The sequence below is a fragment of the Micropterus dolomieu genome, linkage group LG01, assembly GCF_021292245.1.
Source record: "Micropterus dolomieu isolate WLL.071019.BEF.003 ecotype Adirondacks linkage group LG01, ASM2129224v1, whole genome shotgun sequence".
Taxonomy (NCBI): Eukaryota; Metazoa; Chordata; class Actinopteri; order Centrarchiformes; family Centrarchidae; genus Micropterus; species Micropterus dolomieu.
Genome location: NC_060150.1, coordinates 53,320,354 through 53,331,199, shown reverse-complemented (window position 1 = coordinate 53,331,199; position 10,846 = coordinate 53,320,354). Strand labels below are relative to the sequence as shown.

The window sequence follows — 10,846 nt, the reverse complement described above, 5'->3', positions numbered from 1 at the left end:
CAGAAGCCCAACAGTTCCCACCAAGAGCAAGCACTAGGTGACAGAGGCAAGGAAAAACTTCCTTTTAAGAGGCAGAAACCTCGAGCAGAACCATGGCTCAGGGTGGGCGGCCATCTGCCTCGACCGGTTGGGGTGAAGAAGAGGGAGAGAGAGGTTTTTTATTTTACTATTTTTAACACAAACATTTATTTACTATATGCACTGTACAAAAACACATACTATATTACATTACTAAATACCTTTGCATTTACATGTATAGCAAAAATTTAGATCTGCACATCTCAAAACACAACAACCCCAAACCACCTCAAATGTATCCAGGCCAAGTGCAGCTCTGTAAAAACTGAAGTCTAACAGCAGTCTGGACTTAACCATTTTCTCAAAAACAAGAACCACATCAACACTTAACCCTTCCTCCACCTTCTGTCTCCGGGTCAAATACACCGCCATCTTTGCCTGTCCTAAGACAAAGTTCAATAGCTGACATTTGTTCTTCTGCCGACGAGTGTATCTAAAACCACAAATAAAAATCTGCTTTGTAAAAACTTCTCCACATCTATGGAAAATGTTTTCCAACAGCACAAACAAATCTGTCAGATGAATGCACTCTGAGAAGCAGTGAAACATTGTCTCTCTCTCACTGCAGAAGGGACATTTTTCTTCTACATCAGCGTTAATAACCGAGATGAAAGAGTTCACCGCTACACTGCCATGAAGGATTCTCCACTGCAGGTCTGCATGTTTCTTTGCTAATAGAGATTTGTACAAAGACCTCCAGGCCGGTTTAAAGTCAGGATCTAAGTCCAGAAAAACCCTCCATGGGGTGTCTACGTCCACTCAGTGTTCTCTGATTCATAGTTTTCACCATCAGCTTATAGAGAGTCTTTCCTGAGGCGTCCCCCAAAGAAGCACCTACAGGGTCCACAGGCTCAAGTAGAAAACCAGAACAGTTCTTAAAACCAGGAAAAAGCCTAATGGCAGGATAGAGATCAGTGCAGTTTGGCAGCAGTGTTCCATTAAAAAAAGTCCGCCAAAAGAGAGCACTCATGCTCCGTCAGCTTCTCTTTCCAGTGTTTCAGTAGCTGACTTGTGACTCTTGTAGACCTTAATCCAAGCCGATCAGCTAATCCCACAGGGTAGTCCAATCGAGGCCCAGCAAGCTCCACCACCTTCCCCAGAGTAGAAACCCCTGCAGTGTGAAGACGTCTGGATAGCGTGGGTCCCCCCCAGCTAGGCCAATCCAACAGTCCTCCAAACAGCACAGGCTCTTGTAGAAGCCAGTACAGAGAGTCAGCCTGCTGCTGCCTCTGCTTCCTCAGCAAAGTCCACACTGAGAAAACACTCCTGTAAAAAGCTGGTAGAGATGATGTGCTCAACCCCTTACAGTCTGTCAAAAACAAAGATAGATTCAAACCGCTGCAGGATGCAGCAGGATAAAGGTCTCCAGACCAGGTCTGTCAGCCCAGTGAGCAGTCTCTGAATGAACTGAAGATGGAAGGCAGCGCCTCTGCTGGCCAGATGGACTAGACCCTGTCCACCCTCCTCCTTAGGAAGGAACAGGACACTCTGAGGTACCCAATGCAACCTGTCCCAGAAGAAATCAACTAAAACCCTTTGGATCTGTACCAGAAGAGAAGCTGGGGGATCAATGCAAGCCAACCGGTGCCACAGAGCAGAAGAGACCAGATAATTGATTACAAGAGTGCGACCTCTGTAGGACATTTTAGGTAAGAGCCATTTCCATTTCATGAGCCGGCCTTTAACCTTTTCCAAGGCATTGGCCCTGTTTTTCTGCACAAACATTTCAGTGCCCAGAAAAACTATTTCAGATTTACAGAATTCACTAACATATCAATGTCTTTCTGTGTGTTAACCAGCACAATGACATCATCAGCATACGCCGACAGTTTGAAAGAGACATCACAGTTTGGAAAACAGACACCACTCATCATCAGATCGTTTCTTAGTTTATGGAGCTGAGGCTCAATAGCCAGAGAATAGAGCATGCCAGACAGAAGACAGCCTTGTCTGACCCCCCTCTGAATATTGAAAGGAGCACTCAGACCCCCATTAATTTTTAGAACACTTGCAATGTCACTATACAGAACCTGGATCTTGGCTATAAAACCTGGGCTGAACCCAAAGGCAGCTAGAGTTTGCCATAGATACTGGTGTTCAACCCGGTCAAAAGCCTTTTCCTGATCTATGGAAATCAGACCAGTATCTACAGCCAATGAGCTCGAGACCTCCTGAACATCACGAAATTAAAGTGACATTGTCACTTATGAGCCTGCCGGGCACACAGTATGTCTGATCAGTATAGATAACAGCAGCCATCACCTCTCGAAGTCTGGTGGCCAGGACCTTGGGCAGTATTTTATAGTCTGTGCAGAGCAGGGAAACTGGTCTCCAGTTCTTCAGCTCTTGCAGGTCTCCCTTCTTGGGCAGCAAAGTGATGACCGCCCTCTTGCAGCTCAGAGGCAGCCGACCTCTCTCCAGGCTATCTGTGACAACCTCCAACAAGTCTTCACCCAACACCAACCAAAAGGACTTGTAAAAATCAACAGAGAGACCGTCTAGGCCAGGAGCTCTTCCACCCTGTAAACTCATCAGAGCAGTGTACAGTTCATTGAGGGAAACGCGAGCTTCCAACTTTACATTGGCCTCAGCATCCACCTGAGGAAGACCAGTGAAGAAGCTGCTCCACAAACCTGGATTTTCTGTTAGTTCACGCGTAAACAGATCTTTATAATAGCTATCTGCAAGTTTCCTTATCTCAGAAGAGTCTGAGATTGCAGAGCCACTGTCAGATTGCAGAGAGTGAAAAATTTTTCTCTGTACTTTTTCCTCTCCAGACCAAAAAAGAACTGTGAGGGGGCGTCCATCTGTGTGACGTCGAGGAAGCGTGATCTGACCAGAGCTCCCTGCGCTGCAGTGCCCAGCAGGTTGGACAGAGCCGACTTTTTAGATTTAAGGGAGTCTAAAAGCCCTCGATCTCCTGTAGAATCTACCAAACCCTGCAGTTCCACCACCTGAGCCTCCAGGTCCCTCATAGATCTGGTTACATCTCTAGTGACATTGCAAGTGAACTGTTGACACAACTATTTAATCTGAGATCTACCAAAATCCCACCACTGTTGAACACAAATTCTGTGGTTAACCCAGAAATATTCAAAGGCTGCTCTAAAAGCCTTGTCATGAAGCAGGGCCGTGTTAACATGCCAATAAGAGCTTTTTAGACGGACGTTCTTTGTAAAAACAGAGCAAACAACAAGAGAGTGATCTGAGAAGCCCACTGGGTGAATATGACAGCTTTTAAAAATGTTCACGTGGTGTTTAAAAGAGTACAGGTGATCCAGCCTGGCCAGAGATGAAGTGGTCTACCACTTTCAAAAGCCTGGCACCTTTAGTTTTCTGCAGGAACTTCCTGACATCAGCAGGAGAGTACTTTTTTTTTTTTAACATCTCTTCATCAGACATCTCTTCATTTTCAACAAGATTAGAGTGATTATCACGCACATCATCATTTTCTTGATTATCAGTGTTTTCCAAACTGTTGGGACACTCAGTCCGTTTATTCTGCTCTTTGTTTGACCCGGTCTCTGCATGCTGACTATCACCGCCAGAGCACACAGGGGGGTCACCCTTCTCAGGAGCCTGGCCAAGGTGGTGTACAGCCCCGGTAGGTTCCGTCTCCGGAGCCGATGGCTCCCCCGCGGGAGCTGGGGCTGGAACCCCCGACGCTGCCTCTCCAGCAACATCAGCAGGCCGCTACTCCCCCCTTCTCTCTGGGCAGGAACAAATCAAATGCCCTTCCACAACCGAAACACTTCATGGTCTCTGACGAGGCAAAAACCATGTAACTAAACCCGTCTACTTTAAAGTCAAAAGACAGACTGAGATCATCAGTGTTATCTAGAACCATGAAAACCTGCCTCCGGTGACACACAACATGTTTGAGCAAAGGGGATTTGCAGCCCAAAGAAACCATTTTGATCGGGGAGACGAGCTGTCCGTACCGAGACAGCTCTTTAGTCAGCACTCCATTTTTAATGAACGGGGGGGCATTAGAATTGATGATCTTTCTTGCCGGACTAACCAACGGGAGAACGGGAGTGAAAGTGTCATGAATAACTTCAACAATTTCGATCACATCCCTAACTTTGGCCGTGCTGTCCAAAAATATAACAATGGCTTCTTTCATGCGGGAGGCAGACTTCACGCTACCACAGCCCACCACCTCTCCAACTGCTAAACTGGCCTCCTCTACAGAGCACTGTACTGCCGGCACGAGTTTGATAGCATGACGGTGTGTCAGCTTCTCATCGATTTGCGCTATGGTGGCATTTTTCGGCAAGGCAGCATACAGTAGATCATCAGAAAACCGGCAACAGTTCAATGTTTAGTCCTAAAAGACGATGCTACTCTGTTTGGGCCTGGAAATTCACAATCACAACCTGTAAGTATGCTTTATCGGGTTGTGAATTATATTTAAAATAAACACGGCAATGTAACTTCACAGACTGTAAGTGTGGAGTTGTTGTAAACGTTGGCCAACACAGCTAAAGTTATAGCTATAATGCTAATGTTACACCTGATGTGAAAGCTACTGAGCAAACTTTCAAATTGTTTGGCCAATCTTTCTGTAAAATTGAGTTGAAATATGGTGATTTTAGTTGTGGTTTATGGTAAGACGTGGAACAATGATGTTGTGTGGTTGTGGACTTGTGAGTAACTGATACCATCTGCTAGGTTACGGTCGCAGTCTGAAGCGGCTTTGATTTGGATCACACTACCTTGTTTCTTACAACCCGCCCTTCTCTGCTTCTGATTGGCTAGTAGTCCTTACCTGGGAGCTGCGCATGTGCAACTCCCAACAAAGATTTTGTACAAGTAAGATGCATCACTCTGTAGCTCAAGAGCGGAGCATACAACACACAGGGTGAAAAGAAGAGCTGCAGCAATGTGCAGTATTTTGAAAATTAAACCATGTAAATCTGTTTTGTTACAAATAAGATTTTGAACCTGAAAATGAGCATAATACCACATCTTTAAAGTACTGTGGTACATAGCCTGTTGATAAAGATAGATTGATCATATCTAGTATAGAAGTGCTGACTAAGGGTAAAACATCTTTAAGCAATCTAGTCGGGATGGGGTCTAAGAGGCAGGTTGATGGTTTAGATGAAGAAATTATTGAAGTTAGATGGCAAAGATTGAGGGAAGCAAAGCAGTCTAAACATAAATCTGTTTTTACAGCTGTTTCTAAGGTTCCTGAGTTTGGAGATAAGTTGGTGCCAGTTGAGGGCAGGTCTTGGTGAATTTTGTCTCTAATAGTTAGAATTTTATCATTAAAGAAGTTCATGAAGTCGTAACTACTGTTTGCTGTGACTCTGTCAGCCTGGCTACAGTGCTGAAAAGAAACCTGGGGTTGTTCCTATTTTCCTCGAGTAGTATGCTGCTCTGGCATTATGCTTCCTATAAGTTTTAACACTTACGAGACTTAACGAGAATTAAACGAGAATTTTCCAGTATAGCAATAAATTCATGTTGATTAACTTAATACAACTGAATACAACATAAACTAGACTGAAATATTTTCAACAGTATCTACATAAGATCAATAAGTTAGAGTTGTTGCAGGGAGAAATGTCCCGACAAGTGTGAACTTATGTTGAGCAAGGGATTCTTTATAGCAGCCCTATTCAATTGGCGCCCTGTGGGCCACATCCGGAGTAAAGGCTATGACAACAAAAGTAAACTATTGGAAGTAGCTAAAGAGAGAGCTATTTCGTTTGTTTCTCATCTAGGGCTCAACAGTGAGGATGCATGACCTGCAGCCTCTCTCCCCTCCTCTGTCTCTGCAGAGCGCTTCACACACAGTCGCACACACAAACACGGAGCTAAGTCAGCCAGGTGATCAGCTGACGTTACCGAAGTTGACGACAGCTACGCTCGTTAGTTTAAGTACGTGGTGCAATAAAACCTTTGTGAGTAAAGAAGGCAGTACTTTATCAATACACCTGTTTGGCATAAACATGTAGAGCGCAATATTTTTATCTCCTCAGTCTCTCATCCACCGCAGCTGTGTTTTGATTTTACACAAGCACAGTGCTGATTCGGCTAATAGCTAATTGTTACAAATTATTACAAAGATATTAGTGACAGAGTGTTTGAGAGGGTTTTTTAACTTCATTTCATAGGTAAGGAAGGATTAGAAACTGATGAAGTAGTAGCACCATATGTTAAGATGTTCAAAATGGAAGTAAGTAATATTCTGTGCTTCATTCAGGAAAGATGGCCAGCTCTTTTCCAGGAACATCAGGTAACTTTCATAAAGTGCACAGATTTAGAGCTATTGAATTAGGGTGATTTAATTGTTATACTTTTCTCTTGTGTTTCTCACACAGATCATTTGCTAGCTGTTGCCAGAGAGATGCAAGGAGAATTGGGCTTGTAAAAGCATACTCAGGTAAATTATAAGAATGTCCTGAGCAGATCCTAAGGATCAGTACAGGGGCACATTCAAGCACATTTTAACCAGTATCAGAAATTACCCTTTTCAAAATCTGATATTTTCCTTTGCTGTACTGCATGTTATTTTTTTTATCCAACTCAGCCTGCTAGTGTTACAGTGCCACTAGGGCTGTCCCTGATTTACATAGTCGAATTAGAATCGTCAAGTACTGCCTACAGTCGAATCACGTGTGTTTTTGTGCGCAGCGATTGCGAACCGCTTTAATCTCGAGAAGCTGCAGAGCTGCAGTCTCTTAAACAATAAATTTCCAGTAAAACTGAGGCTTATTGTTGACCCTTTTCTCTCTCTCTCTCTCTTGCCTGTCATTCACCGGTCCTGTGCAGAGTTTCACGTGCATTCCGTGCTGCCGACAACTGCATGCACGTTGCGGTTCCTCGCGGGTCTATTTCAAGTAGCCGGCTATTTAAAAACTATAAAATAATCTTTGTGTGGTTCATCAACTGTGATAAATTATCTGAAATTCCCGTGCGAACAATTCAGCACAACACCAGTGAAGCTGGGGCTCCGTCTCTTCAGCAAGCGTTCCTCTAAAAGAAAGTCACACAAATAAAATGAGCCACTTGTTGAACATCATCAGCTTTTGAAAAAAAGTGGTGTATGTGTGCCTATGTGTCTGTTCCCCCAGTAATCTGCTTGCCTGTCTCTCTGGTTTCCCCGCTGCTGTCTCTCTGCCTGCCTGTCTCATTAGTCCTGATTCCTCTCACCTGTGTTTCTTCCGCCTGCTTGTTAGTCCCTGGTATTAAATGTTTGCTGTTTCTGTTCAGTCTCTGCAAAACAGTTATATAAATAAATAATTTACATTGCACAGTCCCCAAAGGGGCGTCAGCATTTGCCTGGTGTGCCAGATTACCAGTCCAGCCCTGACTACAAGGTCAGAGGATCATCAGAATCATCAGGGTTCATCTTCTGGGGACCGTACGTGCACTTTTCAGAATAATTGTTAAGCTAATTTTCATCTGGACCAAATATTACAAAAATGCCTAAATGAGTGATATGTTATGAAATATCTCTCCTTCAGCAGATACAGGTGAACCTCACCAGATGAAGGAAAAGCTGATAGAGATGACAAAATACAAAACAATTTTACTGTTTGCCTACCATTTGCAATACTATGTATTATAGTGTGGAACGGTTTCCAAACTTAAATTTTTTTATTTTGTTACATTGCTCTATATCTCTCTTATATCATGAGCAGTGGAACCTTGAGTATCTGTGTCAGTTTCTAGCATGCTTTTCATGTCCTTGATTGCTTATTAGGTTTGTAGTATGTTTTTCATAGTTATGTGTCATAATGTGTGTCAGAACGGATGTCATATTCTTGCTGGAAAACAAATCTACCTACGGGTACAAATAAAGTAACATAATTAAAATGAATACGATCTCTGTCCACACCAGCGTTTCATAGTTGAGCTCTGTCTACGTTACAAACGACTGAAAATGCACATCTAGTGGCCATAACTGGGAGTTAAAAACAGGGTCGGCAGCGTTTCCAAACTTCTCTGTTTTAGGTCTTCGTTTTTGCCGCTTTAGTCTGGATGGGAGGTGCAAACGTAGCAAAAGGTCTTCCGTTTTAATTTGAAAATGCAGCAGTGAGGATTGGGCGTTAGAGCAGGGAGACAGCTCCATCACATACAATGGCGTTGAAAGTTCCACTTCCCATGGGGAGAGGCAAAACACACAACAATTTCCCAGATGTTCATACAAACGCAAACCTTGGCATGTCCTAGTGGACTGTATAATGCCAGAGAAGGAGACCATGAGCACACACTGGTAGATATATAATTATCAGCAGGAATATAAGACAGGAGCTGTAAATACTGAGAATAATTTACAAATCAGAAAAAAGTAAACAGTGGATAGAGAATCACAGAGTCCAAAAAGGAGGAAGATATCTCATTAATCTTGCTGCACTATCCAATTTGGATAGGGATTGACAGATTCACCGGTTCCACTTTCTGGTGTGACTGTGCAGTGAGATGGAAGTTATTAAATGAAAACAAATGATTTAGATACAATCGTAGTATAAAATGAATAAAGTGCATTTTAAGCATAAGGAATTTCTCAGTCACAGTGGGTTCATGGGACTGCTGTGCATTCCAGTTCAGGTTCTAACAAACCTACAGAGACGCACACTGATGTGGTGGGAGGATTGTATTAAAAGCGGAGACTTATTTAAACAAAGGGCACAACTTTGTTGTCAGGTTCATTATTTTATTTAGGGTGCTGAAGGCTCTGTTTTAGCTACCAAGTGAGGCATCTTACTTCTTGTGTGATGCACCTCAGTGTGTTTCTCCACCAGTGTTTTTGAGGCCATGCAACACTAGCCGCTAGGCGAACATTATGATGCGTGTTACATAGTGACACAGATATGTTCAACTGATCTTCTTGGGTCCATAAATATCTTCATCAAATGTCATGGCAACCTAAGCAGCTCCTGCTAGTTTGTTGAGAAGAAACTTCACTTATACACGTAACTCTCTAAACTGGACTTTTCTTGAGGTTGTCTCCTGTTGTTCCCCAATCACCTGATGTTTTTGTTCTATTAACACAATATTACAGCAGGAGCATTAATAGTTAAGATAATGTTTGAGGGCGATGCAGCAGTGACTTGACCTGCCATAGCCACTGTACTCTTCATGTCCCTGCAGATCTGTACGACCTGAATCACAGCCGTCCCAAGAACTTTTCTGCCTCTGTGACTGAGCCCGATGCCCTGGAGGGCCGGGTGCAGACTGTTAACTATCGCTAATGCAATGAGGTGCAACCTCTCCATCAATGAAGCATCTGGTGCACTGCATCCTTTCATATCGGAAAATGTTGTCCCAACCGATTTTAGTCCCTAGCTGCTGAAGGGCGTCAATCCGTTCTTGGTCAGTATTGATCAACTGACCATTGCTCGGTCTGAATATTTTTGAAAACACAAAAGCACGATTCTTTAATTGACAGATGATTTGTATTCTTTGGAGAATGTTCTTATGATGTCTGCTGTTCAAACATTTTTCAACACATGGGAAAGCATAAACAAAGAAAAGCAACAGATCATTATTATCAGGCCCGTTTATCAAGTGGTGCAAGTAGTCCAAAACACGTGACTCTGCGTGATCAGCTCCTCCATTGGGCCGTGGCAGAACTCTGGCTGCAACCACCCTGTTGCCAATGTACACCTGGTTATTGTTGATATTATTCTTCACAAATTCACCAGGATCACTTCTGAAGACATGCGGAAGAATCTGGTCCAGATTCTGGTTCTGTTTGAATGGGATCCTTACAGCCAGACTGAACATGCCATCTGTTCCATACCTAAGAAACAGACAAACTAAATATAAGGCACATCAAATCATGTCATATTTTACAAACTTTTATATTAACATTTTGGATGAATTGATAATGTCTGTTGAAGATTATATTATCATCTTATCTTATTGAGACAAGCAGCACAAAGCCAGCACAGGATTTTAAAGGTATTTGGAAACCAGTTGGTCAGAGCTGCAACGATTAGTCAGTTCATCAATTAAGCTGACAATGTTAATCAGCAACTTCTTTAATAACAGATTAATTGTTTCAGTCATTTTCCAAATACAAATGCTTCTCACCTGTGAGGATTGTTTGTCAGCTGATAATTAAATATCTGTAGGTTTTGGACCGTTTAAATCTCTACGGTCTGTAACATTTTACATTATTATATGATACATTGCCAGTTGTGAAATGATACAAAGTACATTTACTCAAGTACTTTAGATGCAAATTTTGAAATACTTTTCATGCCACTTTCTACTTCTACATACATACAGAGTGGTATTAATACTTTAACTACTGAATATTTCCTCCACCACTGTAAACTGCTATTATTTAATCGATGCCAGTCACTCCTCTGAACCTCGATGTCTGCTGAGTTTTGCTGAGATCTGCCCAGAAACACCTGCAGGAATTGATAGGAGGAGAGAGGAGAGGGACGAGAAAGCACAAGACTACCAGAAATGGGAGAAGTTGTGTTAGTAACATGCAATAATGGGATGAGGTTGCATACAGAGGGAGAGAAAGTAGAGGAGAGAGGAGCTCAGTGCATCATAGGAAATCCCCCGGCAGTCTAGGCCTATAGCAGCATAACAAAGGGATGGTTCAGGACTCACCTGAGCCAGCCCTAACTATAAGCTTTATCAAAGAGGAAAGTCTTAAGCCTACTCTTAAATGTGGAGATGGTGTCTGCCTCCTGAACCCAAACTGGAATCTGGTTCCACAGGAGAGGAGCTTGATAGCTGAACGCTCTAGCTCCTAGTCTACTTTTGGAGACTCTAGGAACCACAAGTA

General features: G+C 42.9%; 1 protein-coding gene and 1 long non-coding RNA gene across 2 annotated transcripts in view; both read right to left on the bottom strand.

Moving 5' to 3' along the window:
* Positions 1-10,846, bottom strand: part of LOC123987090 (B-cell receptor CD22-like) — a 152,266-nt gene that overhangs the window by 87,066 nt on the left and 54,354 nt on the right. The gene's annotated exons all lie outside the window — the stretch shown is intronic.
* The window catches only part of LOC123970062, a 7,953-nt gene continuing 5,408 nt past the window's right edge, over positions 8,302-10,846 (bottom strand). The window contains exon 3 of the long non-coding RNA XR_006824862.1: positions 8,302-9,838. This is a non-coding gene — a long non-coding RNA (uncharacterized LOC123970062). The remainder of the gene's footprint in view (positions 9,839-10,846) is intronic.